The sequence below is a fragment of the Strix uralensis genome, chromosome 2 (assembly GCF_047716275.1).
Source record: "Strix uralensis isolate ZFMK-TIS-50842 chromosome 2, bStrUra1, whole genome shotgun sequence".
NCBI classification, from domain to species: Eukaryota; Metazoa; Chordata; class Aves; order Strigiformes; family Strigidae; genus Strix; species Strix uralensis.
Window position 1 is genome coordinate 29,058,016 of NC_133973.1, and position 19,033 is coordinate 29,077,048.

Sequence of the window (19,033 nt, forward strand, 5' to 3'; positions counted from 1 at the left end):
TGGATTTCAAAATTCATTTGATGATCTATAAAATTATTGCTAAAACTTGGAAGTAATGTAGACATGAACATGCATTAAGAATTGAGCTTTGCTTTCATAACATACAAACTACTTGCATAATCACATGCCAGAGGCTGGAATTGAAGCATGACGTTTCACTTCTAAGCTGAATAGGTGCAGCTGTGCAAAACTAAGGTAAAAAGGGAGAGCAGTCCCTTTGTACTGCAGTGATTTGACTTCTGCTTCATATAAATGAGAACCTAAGCTATGGCCTACTGAAACTGACTTGTGGTCTGGCTAGCCCAATTTTCTCTTGCCCAGTGACAAAATGAGAAGCTTTTTATCTTGAGATCTTGCTCACTGTCTGCCTTCATTCCCTCAATTCGCTTAGCATCCTGGATGATGTTACAGGCATCAGAGGCTACTCTCCTGCTGAGTCCTATTTAATATCTATTTATGAATGGGTGGTCCTTGAATTTGTTCAAACACCTTCTGAACCTGGCATTAGAGCCTGCCTTCACAACCTGACAGAAGCAAGTCCCAGAAGTTCACAGCTTGCTGTGTAATACTTCTTAAACCTGCTGTTAAGTGCCCCCTACTTCTAGTATTGCAGGATTTCGTTGTAACAGTTTTGCCTTTACACTGTACAGCATCTTTCTGGTTTTTGGAACGTGATCACATCTCCTTCACCATTTTGGTCTTCAGAATGAAATGTTCCAGACCTTTCTAGCTTTTCCTCATGAGACAACTGCTCAAGCTGCATTTTGATATGGAGATCAGAACTGTCTGCAATGTGGACTTCTGTTTTGTTTTCCCTGTATCCTGGTGATGCCCAATATATTGTTGGCTTTTTTGTCTGTCACCATACCTTGACTGAAAGATTTCAGAGAACTGGTGGTGGTGGTGGATCCAGGATCCAGAGTTGTCTGCTGGTTCAGAGTTCAGCATCACATAGGTGTGCTTCAGATCATTTTTCCCTTTTGTTTGCAACCTTGCACCTGTTTACCCTGAAGCTTATCTGTCATCTGAAGCTCACATACTCAGCTTACTGAGGTACTCACCATTGTTATGGCATCTGTCTACCTGGAAATCTTAGTATTGTCAGTAGACTTGGAAATCTGATAGTGTACTTCCTTTTCTGTCATGAACGGTGAATAAAATGACTCAATCAGAGCACTGATGCTTGAAGGGCCCCAGGATTGACTCTTCTCTGCCCTGAAAAGGGAGCACTAAGTGACTGGACGTTTTAATGTAGACTCTCTGTCTTACCAGAAGTCAGACTCATTAGTTAGTAGTTCCTGGAATCCCTTGAAAATCCCCTTTGGTAGACAAGGGTTACTGTGGCAAACCTAGTAGTCCCCTGGCACAGCACTAGCTTACATACTTTAGTCTGTGGTCTTGCAACTGCTGTGTGAGTTCCCTCAGGGATCTTGTGCGAATGCTACTATTCCCCATCTAATTTATTAATTTGATTTAATAATTCCTTTTCCTTATAGAAGGACCACAAACTATCTAGTTCCTCTGCTCTGTCTTCCTCAATGAATGTATGGGGAAATCTCCCCATCACCCTGAGATGTTAAGAATGCATAACTTCTCTGCTTATGTCCTTAACATTCCTGAGTGCGCCTTCTATACTTTTGCCATAGGTAGTCCCAACAGATCCTGTTGGTCTGCTTTTGAAGTATTTAAAATATATTAAAGTCACTTTTCAACTTTCCTGTTGTCATTACAAATTGGTCTATTTGTAGATTAGATGTTGTTTCATGCCCAAGTCTTTGAGGGAAATGTTAATCTCCATACAACTGAATGAAGTGAGGCCAAGAGCATTAGACAAATACATGACTCTAAGTTTAAGTATTGAAGCATGTGGAACCTGCTAGAGCATACCATACGCTGAATCACTGTTGTTTTCCATTAGCAATTTAAGCATGCCTGGTGACCTTAAAGTACCACAAATGATGGTCTAGAAAAAAAAAACTAGGAAGCCTCTGGCATTTGTGTTTTTGTTCTCTAACATGAAAGCTATGGAAGAACTGAATGAGCACTATAAGGACCATTAGTTACAGAAAATACTCAGGTCAGCTAGGAGAACCAGAAAAGCATACATTACTGATGCAATTTCAGCCTAAAGGATGAAAAGAAGGTAAGTCATTAAGACCAGTTGATGATATACAAACTTTGTCATATTTTTATTGATTTTTAAGGACAGCTTTTAACATACTTTATTTTGGGAGGCAATTTTGGGTTTATATTAGCAAAACCTTAAATAATTTTTTGCAGTTAAAGACTAGCTTTCTTTTCCCAGTTTGCTTTTTTCCCCTTCCATAAAAGTTTTGATTAACTGCCATTTAAGGGTAAATACAGAAAATTCAGATCAGTAATTCTATGAACAAACATTTGTCTTAAGCATTATTTAGAATGTTTTATCTTCAGTGTTTTCCATTCAGCTTTGTGAGAAAGATGTTGATTTTTAAGTTTTTTAACAAGTTGCTTCTATGCCTGAAGGAATTCATAGAGAGACCTTATGTTTGCTGGGAAATTGATGTTTTTATTTCATTGCTCTGCTCCTAAATTTCAAAAATACACATTCTACATAGAAACTGTGTAGAAGCACAATACGAGCGATGAGCTCATATGAAGCTTTCCTGATCCATAAATCAATGGATTTATGGATCAATATGGATCAATATCAATTTCATTTTATATAAGTTATTTCATCAGTTTCTCATTTCAGCAGTGAGGAGGAAAATCCAGAGCAGTTTTCTAAAGAACTGTTTAACCACCATAAGATTTAAGACAGTGGAGACTGAGAAGGCTACATATATGCGGTAGTAGTGCAACTGCATCACTGTAGCTGTACAGAAGTACTGAGACACTTATGGAGATATGTTTATCTGTTTTCTTTTCATGTACTCAGGATTTCTAACTTCCACTAGCTGATCTGTGATGCCTTTCACCTGATATTCAGAATAGCTAGGTATCTATCTACTTGTCTGTGTCTCACCTTGTTGGAGGTAAATACTGTCTTGGAGCAGTTGCAAAAAAAAGTTTATTTAACCTTTTTAATATTTATTTTACTTAAAATTATCCTCTACTTTGTTATCTTTTTAAAATTTATTTATTTAACAATCCAGAAAATAAAGCTTTTTTCCCTTTAGAAATTCTGTGCAGCTAGAGAAAGTCCAGCACACTAAATCTGAGTAGTGGGTCACTTGTAGGAGTTGCACATTCAAACTGGAATTGCACACAAATGAACGCGAGGAGAAAATAAAATTTACCTGCATGAATTCTGACTTTAGGAATCCTACATTTGCTGAGCTGTCACAGGCAAACACTGCTTGGTTAATATAGCTAACCAAATCAGGATCAAAGGGGTTTAAATAATTTAGTGATTTATTAATGATGCATAATTAGCCAGCAATCAGTGAAATACACATTTGAGATCTATATGACTGATACAACAGATAAAACAGAATACTAAAGAGTTCTAAAGTATTAAAATAAACTTTACACATTCTAAACATACTTTTGTAATTAATCCTTGCAGTTACAGACACCCCCGACCACTGGGTGGTGGGGGTTACAAGTTTGCACACTATTTCTGGGACTGTGGTTGCATACAGCTGTAGGAGATGTGGGTGCTCCAGCCTTCTGTGTAGTTGTGCTGATCCCTATCATCTACCTAAAAAAAAAAAAAAAAAAAAAAATGGTGGTGCATAATATTAACACTAGTAAAAGTGTGCATTGGAGAAACACCAGAGCAAGATTCCCAGTTCTGATCAAGATTTGGGTAGATGACTTCACAGAGATTTGGGTGGATGACTTCACAGAGATTGTACAGTCTCATCTAGAATAATAAAGGCTCCAAGATGAACTAAATCCTGCATCCTGAACAAGTTATAAGGAAAAATGTTAGTTGTGATGACGAGACTTTTGTTCTTAAACCATTCGTTTCACAAACCCATTTAAACTAATTGTAGAGTAACTTTTCAGAAGGCAGTGTCTGGCAGAATCTCATGATTCTGACGTAACCGTTGTTATGGTTTATCCACCTGTTTTTTGGCACCTCTTTTCCCCCCATATTGATAACAATTTTGTGACCTTGTCAGGAATCAAGATCATCTGTAAGGAGTTTCTGTAACTTAAATATGTTGAACTGTAGACAAATAAGTAACTTTTATAGTTAAGCAGAACTTTTTTATTTCTAGCCTAATTTAGGCTGCTCAAAGTACAAGTCTACTACTAATTAATTATTGTAAGTAGACATAATTATCTTTATAGACATTGTAAGTTAGATCAAATTACCTCAGTTTTTATAGTACCTGAAGTCTCAAGAAAAACTTCAGATTACTTTATTTGAAGTATTTCTGTGGTCCTGTATCTATAAAAAGTATATTGCTTCAGTGTGTTATGCTGTTTTAATTAGCAATTTTAAATTTATTTCTACCTTTTCATCTGTAGTCTCCTGTCGTTATTATAATAGCATATTAACATGCATTTTCCTGCAATTACTATGTTTAATTTTAAATATGCCTTTTGACATTTTCTGCCTTCGGTACAAAATAACCTGACTTCATTTATTGATTTGCTTTCTTGAAGTACACAAAATATATTGAATGTTCATATCTGAACTTTTTCATTTATTTGCACATCAAAGAAAACACCTTAGAAATATGACTAGAATAATGCTGTTTGCTGAAATGGACAACAAAAGCTTGAAGACATTTGATGGGATATATTTGATAATTGCATATCAAATGTCTAATTTAAATATTTCTAATGCTGGTATTTCTGATATCCTGCTCCTTAAAAGTTATTAAATCTTCTATCCTTCATGTCCAAGATAACAGGAGACAAAATATGAAGTGAAATGGAGTTTTCGGGATGTAATAGCACAATTTTGGATGCACTTTAAAACCAAGAACTGCAAATAAAATTGATATAAACCCACAGATGACAGTTTAATGGGTTTAGGTAGGAGGATGGGACTGTGGAAAATCAAGTTAGATGGTACAGAAACCCAGAGATGGATTCAGCTACTGACTCTAAAGATCAATAATGGCAATTGTGATGGTGACTTATTGCTAAAGATACATGTTTTGGTAGTTTCAAGGGCTTGTATAACAATGAATAGTAAGAAGATGGATTTAATTCTCAGATGTGATAGTCTACCAAATCAAGTCTTACTGTAGTTGTGTGAATAAAAGCTGTATTATTTATCTTTCCATTTCCTTCTGAAATACTTTGGTGGATCAGTGTTTGATTAACTAAGTCTAATGGGGCTTTTCATAAAACTTACGTGAAAAACATTCAGAACATACATCCTCTGACCTGTGCATGCTGGGGCTCAGTAGAAATAAAATGGTCTTGACTTTTTCAGACTGCCATACCTGGGATGAGTATGCAGAAGGAATTGCATCGTGCATAGTACTTTTGGTCACAAAATAGAGTGAGGCTCCTCTGTAGCCAGGAGCTAAGTTAGGCATTAATGAGCAATATTTTGTGTAATTAAAAAAAAATACAGAGAAAAGAGACAGAACTAAAGCTGTGCTGTTGTTCTGCCTTTAGGTTTTCTTTTGGGCGTGGAACCAAAGTAATAAATCTTCTCTGTGTGGAGTCTAGCTGATCTGTGATGATGATCTTTCATGACTTTTCCTTACATTAAAAATGAGAAAGTACTGAATATATATCCTGAAAACTAGTGCTAATATTAAAGGTTCTTCTCATTGCAAGCGCCTCATGTTTCAAAATGTTTAAAAAAAAAAGTTGCTGTACAACCATCTTTGATTTTCTGACAGACTTTGATGGGTAGGAATAAAGGATGTTAGAATACATTTATAATTGAGGAGGATTCAGCGCAACATCTTGAATGTTGTTCAGTGAATTAGATGTTAAAAATTAGTTCTTTTAAAGAAATTATGCAAGAGAATAAAAGATAATTTATTTATGTTGAGTTACAAGACTTTTGACTTTAGTGCTGGAACAAAGATTTTGAGTTTCTCTTGAGAAAAACAACAAAACAAATCACAAAAACAAACCCCAACAACAAAAAACCCACAAAACAAACCAACTCCACAGGAGAAAAAAAAACAGTTAAAATTTGAAGCCACAGGTTGACTAACCTGGCTTTCTCATAGTCAGGGTATATGTTTATGCTATATCACACATGTCACTGTATTAATAGTGTGCTTGAAATTAGGTATGATTAACCAAAGACATTTTAACAAGTGGCTCTATGGTGAGTTTATCTTTTTGAACTCCTAAAATATTCTGCATCCTAAAAAGTGAGAGTAATAACTTCTTAAAAACGAATGTTAAATTTGATTGTTGATGTTGCAATTTTGTGAAGATAGGTAGCTAGATTTTACAGGTATTCAATCATATCAAGATATTAAAAAAACCAACCAAACACAACTTTTCAGGAGGGCTTAGCTTGCTGTCCGCCATTGAAATCAACAAGATTTAAGTGTCCAGATCTAAGTATCTTACAGTGTTTCTGACTATGTCCAGATAAAGGAAAGAAACTGATGTATCTATGGTCACTTTCAGCAAAACCATCTGATTATAAATAGCTGGAAGAAAAGCCTGCTTATCTTTCTGTTTCTTCAGGCACCAGTCCTTCTTCAACATCTTCATTTCCATTGTGGTGCGTACTCAGAAGAACCAGTGTTTGGGTAAAATACATTGCTTTATTTGAAATGTGCATAACCAGGTTTTCTACAGCCAAGTCTCCCAAATGATCACCTCTGACAGCCGTGTGGCTAAAATGAGGAAAAACTTTACATTTACATCCCTTTCCAGCTCCAGTTGTAAGGAGCTTTTTTGAGTTGTTGTTTTTTTAATTCTCATTTTTGGAAAACTACCCTTAACTCTCAGGTGTACAGCTGGAGGGGTGTCCCCTGATTAGTTTCTGGCCAGAGAGAATGAAGTGTCATTCAAAATATCTGGGCTTCCATGGCTTTCCCAGTGGTGTTCATGCCTAACTGGACTCTGTGTCTCCTGCTCGTCTGTCCTCTTGCCTCCTTCCTTTGCAGCACACAGTCTGTTCACAGCAATGACGTGGTGGTTTCAAAACAAGCAAGACTTAGTGCAGCATAAAGCTATTGAGAAAAAAAAAAAATGAGAAAAAAACATTCATTAAATATATTTTTTAAATAAGAGTGGGTTTTGGGTCAGCCATTTCAGTAATCCTATAAAAAAACTAGATAAAAAAACTTGATATATTTTTATAATGGTGAGATCAAGTCCTATATAATATTTCAGATAAATGGAGGAAGGCAGAACATTTTTAAATGTGCTACCGCTTTTGCTTAAGAATAATCTGAAAATACTTTTTCCCCAAGTTTGCTAACATGTGTTTATATAAATTCTCTCCAACTCATGGGAATGTACCAGAATTCATCTCCTTTTAATGGTTGTTTCATAAGGCAAGCTAAACCAACACGGTAAATGTATGATTGTATACAAAGCAATTGAACTGTCCGTATTAAGTAGTTGTGTTGTAAGGGAATGAAATGATTGGGATTTAAACCCAGCTAGTCAAAGTACAAACTAGCTATTTGGCATGAAGTCTGAGGATTGAGATTTATTTGGGGATTGTAAATGATGATTGAATAAATTCCTTTAATTACAAATAATTCTTGCAAAGGTGAGGAAATGGAATAAATCTGTGTCTCAATGTACTTGTTTGTTAGCAGTCAGTTATATAGGCAAAATTCTACAGAGTCCTCAAACCTTTGCAAACTTTGAATTTTCTCCCAACTCACATGGTTGTATTGAATTAACTTACTTTCACACTTCAGTACTTTTTTTGAAGAGTTACCTAGAAAAAAGATTGAAGAGGGCTTTTAACTGAACCTACTGATTGGATATGAAATGTGTGAAAGTGGAAATGTATTGATATGTTTGCAAGATAGATCAGGTACTTCTAAAACAAGGCCAGTGCAGTGTTTTCAGCCATCAGCCTGTTCTCTGTGGATGAAGAGGGAAAGTTACAAATATCAATTGCTTTCAAATTAGGGATTATAGCAGTTTTTAGAGGATGCCAGATGTTTTTTCATGAGTATCCAGGAAGGTACAGCGATGAGCAGATTTTGTTTATTAACTGTTTTTTTTTTCATGATAATCAGTGTTCTAAACACTTTTGGAATTGTAGCCCAAAACTGCTCAATATTTCAATGCTGGCTTCACCTAGCAAGATTTCAAAAATATTAGTTTTACTTATTCAAACATTTTAGTAGGCAGTTCTTTTTAGCAAGCTAAGATCTGGTGATTTGTGACAAAATTCATCAGTGAGCATTTAATAAAGCCATGCAATTTAAAGATTAAATGGGTACCATAGCTATGATATAGGGAATATGAAGTTTGGAAAGCAAGCAAACAACATAAGGGCTATAAACTTAGCTTTCTCATCAGTCAGGAAAGAGTTGCAGCAAAACTCGTGCAAATATTTATGTGAAAGTAATACAATTTCTGTGTGGTACACTAATGAGGTCTGGAATCAAGCTGACCAAATAATAATTCATGGTGCTCTCACCATCAGTGATTAATTTCAAACATTTCATCTTCCCTAAAAATGACATTGTGTCTTAGTATAGTATTAGAGTAGAAAATTTGTTTTAAGAAGCAGAGAATATTGTCAGGAGGATTTTCTGCCCTTTGCTCCAAGACAAATTCATATAGGTTTACTGGCACGTTTGTTTCCCCAAGTCTACCAATTTATTTGGCTATCCAGATGGAATAATATTAAGCGTATATGTATTTTTAATAACTGGACTACGAAAAACTATGTACCACAAATGCCCAGATAGGTGTCAGGACTGCAAAAGCTTGGCTTGTCCAAGGTGTTGAGCAGTTTGCCATACAGGTGGCTAGGTCTATGAAGTGCTGGTTTCCTCCTAACAGAGAGAAATAGCCACAAAGGTTAAGTTGCACCTATAGTGAGGTGTGACTTAATTATCATCTGAAAATAAATGGAAGGCTCGAACAGTGTTCAAAGTACCAGTATCGGAAAAAGGAAGAGTTAACGCTACTACCCTGGGTTCTTCCAGTGCCCAGAGTTTTTGGGCTGTGGCTGTGTATAATTTCAAGTACAACAGTTTTGATGATTGCATTGTTCTTTATTAAAAACTTCCAAGGGGAATTACTGATTTAAAGGTACTTGGGGGATTCTAAGAATCCCATTAACAAACAGTTATGCAATTTGTACAATGATTGTATCTCTGAAGTTGTGCATGCTAGTTCAAACTATCTTTAACCAGTTCTTCAACAGTACTTTAAAAGCTTCCTGATGCTTAGCCTAAATGAATCCATTTAAATGTTGAGGTTTTACTTCAACATAATTCAGATGTAATTAAATTAGGTTTCTTTTAGTTATTTGGCAGAACTATTTGATTTCTGTTCAGGAAAAAATATGAATATGAAATGTATCATTTAGTTGTACTTGTCAGTAAAGCATGACAATCTCTTGGTTTTGTATTTTGATTTTAATGAAGTGCTAGATAGAACCAAACACTTAAAAAATCACATACAAATATTCAGAATTTATCCTAGCTTCCAAAAAACCCTGGCATTTTCACTTTGTTGAAAGAAGTTATGTGACTAAGGAACATACAGCAGCATTTAATTTAATTATCTTTTCAAATTTCTACTGTTTCCATAATGGTCTTTTTCTTAAGTTTTCAGGTGCCTGGGAGGGTAGTCTGTTACCCGCTTCTGACAATGGGTTCTACTGGAACGAGGACATTGTAAAGGTCACTCTTCTTTTGAACTCTTGAGAGAAAATGTACGTACTTTTGTTGTTCAGAAGTACTGTAGGAAAGGAGTAAAGCTAAGTTATGAAGTAGGAAGTATCTACTGTTTTTTTTATTGTGCATATGAGCTACTTAAATTTCTGTATATAGCAGGACTCCTATAAAAATTGTGTCAGTTTATACAGAATTTGAGAAAACAAAATCAGAGCACAATAACATGAATTTTCTACATGAGAAATCCTTATTAGTTCTAATTTAATTGACTTCTGTACTTTAATAATGGGATTGGATAAATTACAGAGAGGTTTTAATTTCTTTGTCAGAATATGTGACCTCCAAGAAAAGAATGTGTAGACTTTCACAGAAATTTTTGTGTGACTTCAAGTTCCTCGGTTAGTTGAATTGAACAGTAGTCTTGTAAGGCTGCTGGAATGAGAACTGTGGAAGCACTTAAAGCAAGCCAGGTAAACATTAATGAGTGTATGTGTTATAGTGTTTATTACTTAAAGTGTAGTTATTTTAAGGAACTACAAATATTTTCTTCTGTTAGTTACCGTTGACAAATAACACTAAGAATTTTTGCAGTGGATGGTACCTGTGTGTGTGTGTGCCTCCTTAGGCCCAGTCACAAAACCTGTTTCATGTTAGTGGGTGACTTCACAAATGAATAAAATTTTGTGCATCAGTCCATGTTCTATTGTGTTTTGTAAGAGAGGGGCCTTCATGCTCTATATTCTTCTCTAAGTCTTATATCTGTCTTTATATAAACGTGTTTTATATCTGCATTCTCCCAAAACTTGCAGCTGAGATGACCATAATATAACTACACAGGGGTGTATGCGTTTTCAATAACAGGTTTTTTGGGGAAGAAAATCTCAAATTAAAATGAGTCAAAGCATTGACCCATAAGTGAAAAATTACTTCTCTGACCACAATGCCAAGATGCTTATTGCTATGGCTATTCAGTGTGGCATCCTGTTTTGTCCCATGGATGCAAAAGACCATTTGATAATTTGTTTTCAATGATTCATCAAAGTTAGAATTATTCAGACTGACTAAAATTAAGATTTTCATTATTAAAAAGGATTCAGAGCACAATACAGTTTAGGCTTTACATGGGTACCCTGAGAAAGGAGGGGAAAAAACCTCCAAACCCTAATTTCTATAGAGTTCCAGTATTGTGGTAAGAATATTTGAGTCTAGTTTCCAGTTTGTGCTTTGTAAATATATCAGCATTCCATGGTCATGCAGTCTTATCAAGATCACTTTATTATAAAAGACAAGAACTACTCCCATCTCCAAAAGTAATACAGAAAAATGGAAAGCTAATAAAAGGAAGGAAGCATCAGGTCTTGTATCTATGTGCAGAGTTTCTCAGTCTCAGCCTGTAGCAATTCTAGGATACTTATGATTAATTTGTTCTCTAATTTGTGACCACTCTTTAGCAGTGGATGAAAGGAAAACATCGCCTTTGAAAAGAAAAACATCGCCTTTATGGATGTATTGAGTTAGATTTATTTTATTTTCCTCCCTTTTTACTGGCCCCAACTCCTGCAGGCAATATACTACCTGAGGCCAGGAGAAATCTCTTACAGTGTATTATGCAATCATGAGCTACCATTATCATATTTTAGAAACATCATAACAGTAAAAGCCTTCACAAATGTCATACATCTGTAGAGTTGTAATACTTGTGTTTAGACTACTCTTGCTGTTTTCTGGCAACTTTCTTATTGATGGGGAACATAAGTCAGATATAAATAGCATTTAGCCCTTTTAATTGCTGTTACTAATGCATTTTGCTCTTCCATGAGGTATGTAGCAGCACTTTTATGGAGGCTTAAAATCTGTTCTGGTGTAAAAGAATAAGTGCATCATACACTCAGTGGTTTAGATTTGGTGCATAGGTTTCATCAAAACATTTAGACATCAAGAAAATTGAGTAAGATGTTGCTCTGGCAGTTGCTTTTTAATGTTTTTCTAGAGGAAGAAATGTGTCCAACTATGAAAATGTTTACTTTTCCTGACATCTGAAGCCATGGAGACTTTATTTTCATGAGTGAGATACATGTAGCAAGTGCAAAGCTAGCAGAATTATTATCCAAGCTCCAATTGCCAGCACAGTTTTTCTTCGGTGTACCACTGGGGAAAACAAATGTATAATTCTTAACACTGACTCTAGCAGGAGACCTTAGTTTTCTCTGGTAAGACATGGTAACCTCATACCAGCTTTATGAAACTGTAACTTCCTCTGTAACCAGCATCACAGGTGAAGAATTTGTTGATTTATTTTTTTTTTTTTTTTTATGATCCTGAGAAACTATGTTCTGAAGTTTACAGAACAGAAAAACATGATGGTCTTAGGCTAAATTCATAATAGTCAAGCCAGCCTTGATCATGACTAATCAAGTAAAATCTTGTGGGTCAGACACTATATCCAACTTGAGTTTGAAGACTCCTTTGCAATGGGCCCATTTAACTGAGACCAATTATACTTACATTGTTAGCCATTGAATTATTTTCCAATGTTCCAATTCTGTCTAAATTAATATCAAATGATATAGTCTTTGTAGTGAATATAAAACTGTCTTCTTTTATGAAGCAATATGATATTTCAACTCTGGGATTAACATAATAAATTCTAAAAAGGAGGATTTCTATCATTTTAGTTAAATAGATACACCTGTGGCTATGTGTTTTTTCACAATTTGCAATTTATAGTGTTTAATAGAAACATTCAACCATAGTACCATTTATTTTTTTCTGGGATCTTACTGCAGAAATCTTTAAAGAAATCTTTAAATCTAGGAAGGTGCCTGGCTTTTTTTTGTTCATGCATATATTGCCAGAATCAGTAATGTTCTCAGCCTGCTTACCCCTGAAGCAACTGCCATAGTCTCAGATTTAGCCTTTAAATGTAAGGGCTACCATGATTTCAAAATGAAAAAAAATAGTCTCTTGATTGATGATGTAGAGTCAGTCCAGGTCTTCTTTTTGTATCGGGAGCTTGTAGGACTGAAGTTGCAGATTGCATTACTGGCAAGGATCCACATCTCTCGGCAGAACTCAACGGGATTTAATGGAACTGGTAATTAAGACATCTAAGCCTGCTACATAGCGTGCTGCAAGTAGCATCTTGGGGCCAGCTCAAAATGTGAAAAAAAGGTCCTGTACAAAAAGGGGATATGTCTTAGCACCAAACTCATCTACATAAATTCGAGAAAAAAAGAAAACACCTTTATACACATAACATTGCAGTTTCATTGGTGATTCACAAATCTTCTGAAGGTCTTCCAAACAAGTTTTAATCACATCCAATAGATGTTTATTTCTTTATTTGCTTGTAAGCACTTTACCATCTCACATTACAAATAGGAACAGATATTCGTTAAACTGGACCAGGAAAATGTGTAAAGAACTAAGAAATAAATAGTGAAGACCAAAACTACTGGTGATGTGCAAGAAGAATACGATGGGACTAAACCATTGAAGAGGTGACTGTCAAATGTATTCTATATTAGAAGCTATCTACTTGGGAAATTTACCTTAAGGAAAAGGTTTTGCATTTGTGTTCTGTCTCTAGTAGTGTTCATCTCTGACACCATAGCATAAGAACTTTATCCACTTTATTGGTAGTGCCAAGCAGTATTTTAGTGTAAATTAATATTGAACTGAGGTATTTATCATTGGATTTAGAATGTATGTGGATTACACCATGAACTCTTCTTCTCTCTTGATTGCATTAATCCTTTCCCTTTTCTAGCCCTTGATCAGAATTCGAGGTTTCTCTTCTGTCTGTGGGCAAAGTTGTGGATAATAATCCTCCTTCATCACATGTTACACCATTTCAGACAACTGATTCATTGTGTGTAGTTTATATGAGAAAACAAGGAGATTAATGACTGTAGATAAGAGGTAAATGTAATAGCATTCACTTGATAATAAGAAAACGTATAATTGTATTTAAAATGAGCTAAGAGAAATGCAGCTGCGTTTAATTGAAGGCTAGATACAGCTTTCATATCTCATTAAATTCATTAGAAAACTGAAATAGGTTTATTATTTAAATTAGTGATGGGAGTTCTTTAGTGCTCCATTTTCAGTTTGTCATCAGTTAAAGACAGTTCAATCTACTTATCACTACATTAATCTCATGCTAATGAGGTTAACATGAGTAACCCAGCAGTGTTTCATTATATTACGTTTATTTGAATGCCCAACTTGAGTACATCATATTTAATTGAAACAGTAATTGGGGAAAGGTCATAGGTCAGAAATGAGACTGGAAAGGGGACTTCCTTTGCATAGCATGAGCATGTGCAGTTCCTATTTTCAGTCATAGAAGAAAAAAGATAAATTTGTAATTTTAAATAGATTTTATTTTAGTCTTAAACATAAAAAACAAACAAAAAAAAACCCCAAACAGGTAGTGGTGCACCTCTGCTGAAGCAGACAATATGTCTGCTCTGGTAAATTATTAGTTTTCTACCTTTGCAAGGAAAAAAGGGATTTATGATTATGTAGTGTAGAGGATTGATATTTGGGAGTTGCTGGAGCAGTTGTATCTCAGAGGTCAAGATCCTACCTGCAACTTTCCTTCCGTAAAATATTGCCTTGCTCACCTGATGGCCTTGCAGCCCAAGCAACAAGTACCATGGTCTTCCAGAGAAGCAAGATCCTGCTACAGAGATGCCTGGAGTGTTTTGCACCCAGTCCTGAATCAGCCATTTGCTGTGTATGCAGTGGGAACCAGAAACACTGTGTCCATTCGTATATTTTGAATGCAGATGTCTGACTCAAGTACAGTGGTATGATGCTTTTTGAACTAAAAGAAACAGTAAATGGGGATATAATATTATGCCTGAGATTGCCCTTTTGGGAGGCTTCAGCAACAAAAATCTCTACTCTGCATTAATGTTGAAGGCTAAACTTTTGCTTAAACTGGCAATTCATTTGGCCCCACTAAATGAAAGTTGTATGATGGGGTGAAAAGCCACGTGCCTCAAAAACCTGACTCTGCAGCATCTTTGAACCGTATGAAACACAGTTTACAGTATTAGTACATAAAACAAGTATGTTCACTTTGAAAATCATTACTTGAGGGCTCTATATACAAACCCCAAAAACCTGCTGAACTGGGGAGTTGGTTGAGCTCAGAGCCAAAATACAGGCTTTCACTTCGGTAGGTGTGCCTCTGCATTGTGGTAAGACACAATGATGGATTGCGGTAAAATGACTAACTGGCAAAATGAAGATGTGCAGATACATTGTGAGAAATGTAAGCATTTCTTGCATGAAATTTGAAATGAGGAATTTGTGTGTACTTAAGAATGCTTACCTCCATTGCTGTCTTGCAGTAAATCCTACATGACCACAAGGCTTTCTCTGCATAAAGCTTACTGCAGAATTGAGATTTGACTGACTAAATTTGTTTGGTAAGCCCATAATATTTCAGAGTAGTTCTGTCTCATTTAATGAATTGATAGGAAGATATTTTTTGTCATATGACAGCTGTAATGTCTGCCACTAAATTTTTCATATCACCTGTGCCTCGCAGTGACATCTGTGCTTGCCAATAATGCAGTTTTACTATGGTAAATAGCTTGTAATGGCCAGCAAATACTGATTCTTGATAAGTTCTTCTGCACACCAGCCTGTTAAGGAGCACAACAAAAATAAATAACTATGCTTGTCAAACATTAATTAATTTTCACACCACCATATGAAGAAGCTAAATTCAATGAGACTAATTGTACAAACGGGAAAGCAAGGAAACAAGTTTTAAAAATGTACAAGAATCTGTCAAATCACGATAATAGCGGTGCTAACAATAATGAGTATAAGACTGTTTTGTGGAAACTGTATGGCTAATAATTCATCTAATGATTTTTTTGCTATCGTTTAGACTGTTTTGTGTTCTAAAATGGATGGAGCATGAATGAAGATCTAGATTCTGGATTTTTTTGTTCTCTTGGTTTATCTCCACTCCCTTGTTTAGCAGAGTAGAAGACTAAATGAAGAGAGTTATGTTGGAAGAAAACTTAGTGAAATTTCTGGTGCCTCTTCTACAGTTATATAATCAACTACTATGGGCTGTCATTTGTGATAAAATGTGATGCTTTAATTTAAAATCCATAAAAACTCATTTACTTAAAGATTTCAGGAGGGATGTAGAAGGACGTAAGCTGGTGGAAGAATAATTCCTGAGAGAATGTGAATTTAAGGATGTAAGTAAGTGTCTCAAGGCCTTAAGATGATTAGTGCAGGAAAGTACAAGCTCCATCACCTCAAAAACTTATGGTTATCAAAAGAGATTAATTTGTCAGCAGCTTCCCTTAACACTCAGTGTCTTTGCCAGGATTTGTAGCATGCAGTGGCTCATGTGCATCTTGTCAGCTTTCTTTTGAGACAGATTTAATAGCAGATTTCATCACAGCGGTGAAAGAGCACAGTCCTGAAGGGTCTGTGTCCTTAAAGGATGGCTGCTGATGTTTGTTCTTTCCATCACAACTGGTCATCATCATATTTTATATATAAGGATGAGGGCATGCCATTGGGTGTTATTAACCTTTCTAAAAGTTGACCTTCTATGTTTAGCTCTGGGAAATAGAGAAAATTTTTTGCTTGAAATGTTTAAATAGTCTACAGTGAGATGTTTTACAGTCAGCTTCTGCTTCTTTGCAGTTCCAGAAAATTTATCGTAAACCTTTCATTTGCAAGATAGTACTGAAAGTATCTCTATCAATAATTTTCCTTTAAAATGACATTTATTAATTCATGATTTGAAATATGAATACCATAAACTTAAATGCACACTTACATCTAACTATAGCATGTTATTCTAAAGATTAGTATTTTGTTTATGGAAACCATATGGGATTCTTCAGATGAGAATTTAGTAATGTAGGGTCTGTAGAAGAGACTGGATTAATTTGTCATTACTGTTTTAGGCCTGTACATCTTACTAACAGTAGTTTGTCTCTTCCATTTTTCTTTGTATTATTGATACACAAGCTCCTTGTGTTAAATTGGAATTGGAAGTTAATAGTGTATTAGATATGGAAGACTAGTTTAAGACTCAGAGCTTTTGGTTTGGATTGTAAAAAAACTTCATTAAAAGCTTTAGGGATTCAAAAATGCTGTCTTAACATTTGTTTTATTACCCTGATTTTCTCAGTTATTAGTATGGTAAACAGAAGAGCCAATTCCTACAGTTAATGGCCATTTCACTAGTTCAGTCAGTCTTACGTGTTCTCATATTCTAATATCTGCAAAATGCCAGTCTTCCTTCGGTGATCATGTAGACTTTGCGCTCACTGCATCACATGTTACGGCTTTGAAGTTGTGCTATATCTATCACTGGATCACTTGACTTGATTATCACTAGATCAGGATCGTCTCTGATCTTCACAACCCTTGAAAGATGATAGAGTCACCTTGCTAGGGCAGTGGTGATTTCTCTATCATGCTTGAATGTGGCTCATCTGATCCCACAAATTGGTATAGGTCAAGCTATCTCAAGTGATCCCTGACTCAATCCCCCTCTATTGCTTGTACTTTCCTTCCCTGAACTTTCACTAAACACAGAGGCCTAGGAGACCTTGTTGTTAAGGACTGAGGCAAAGAAAACATTGAATACCTAATCCTTAATCTGTCTGCTGTTAAATCACTTGCCCCATACAGTAATGAGCCCACACTTCCCTTGCTCAGCCTTTTTGTACTCATGCAGGAGTAGATGCTCTTCTTGTTGCCCTTACCGTACATTGCAAGTCTCAGCTGCAGAAGAGCTTTAGTTTTGCTAACAGGATCACTAAATGACTGAGCAGTATTTCTGAATCCCTTTTGTGTAGTTGCCTTTCTGCACCAGATGTCTGTCCTGAGTTCCCTGCTTTAGCTATACTGGTTTCCTGATATGTCTTCGTGTTTTCTCCAGCATAAGGATGAACTGTTCCTTGTGCTTGGAGGTCTTTAAAGACCAGCCAGCTTTCTTAATCTCCTTTGTTTTTCAAAGCTGGCCATGGGATCCCATTTACCAGCTCTCTGAATGAAGTGATATCTGCTCTCTTGAAGTTGAGGTTCTGGCTCTGTTATATACCTTCAGTTGTGAGGATAGTTGCTAAGGTACTACCAAGAATACCACTGATTACTACATTCCCTGCTGGTTTCTTTCTTGTTTAGTGAGTAACAGATCCAGGTGTGTATCATCCTTGGCTCTTCCATCCAGTATATGTATCCTTGGGATATGAAAATTATTCCCTGACATCCTTCAGAAACCTTTCTGATTCCTTGTGTCCTGTCATGTTGCATTCCCAGCAGGTGTCAGGGAGGTCAAAGCTCCCCATGGGAATGAGGGTCTGTGATATAGAGACTTTCTCAAGTTCTTTACAGGTTTCATCTGCTTCCTCACCTTGATCAGGTAGTCTGTAACAGACTCTTACTAGGATGTCAGCCTTAACGGTTTCTTACCTGATCCTAACTCACAAGCTCTCAACAAGATTGTGTCCCATCCTATAGAAGAGCTCCCTGAATCTGAGCTGCTCTTTTGCACAGAGGGCAACTCCCTTCCCTGGTCTTCCTAGCTGTTCTTTCCTGAAGAGCTGGAGTCTGTCCATCACAGCTCTCTAGTCATGCAAACTCTCCCAACACATTTCTGTTATTCCCACAGCCAGAATTTTGTGACCATAGTTGAAGCTCTAGTTCCTTCTGCTTGTTTCCCAGATGGTGGGCACCTGTGTACATAAATTTGAAGAAGGCAAACTTTTGCCTTCTTTTGTTGTTACTGAGGTCTTTCTTTTATCTCTTGCCCCACACCATTTACTTTTGACTGTTTAGCTCCATTGCCTGTCTTAATTGCGAGTTGTAGTTTCCCTCTCCCTCTTGAGAATTCCTTGTTTTGAAATCTATCTGCAGTGAAAGTCTTTTATAGAAACAAAATATGTTTTACCATTAGTAAAAAATAAAATTTGTTAAACAGAGTTGATTATTATTTAGATACTTCGGAAACCTCTTAATGAATGAAGTTATTCTCTACTGACCTTTATTTTCCCCAGGCCATAAAGTAACTACTCTCTGGACTGCTAATCCTTAATTCAGAGATTATGCAAATGGTATGATGTATTGCTCTTGTAGCTGAATAGATGTTAACTGTGATTAATGCTTTATAAAAATATATATTAGATTTGAAAACAGAATAGTTCTATAGTTGCTTTGATTTACTGAAGATGTATATTATGATGTATAAATATTAATATTTGTACCATAGGCCCATAAATAAACACAGT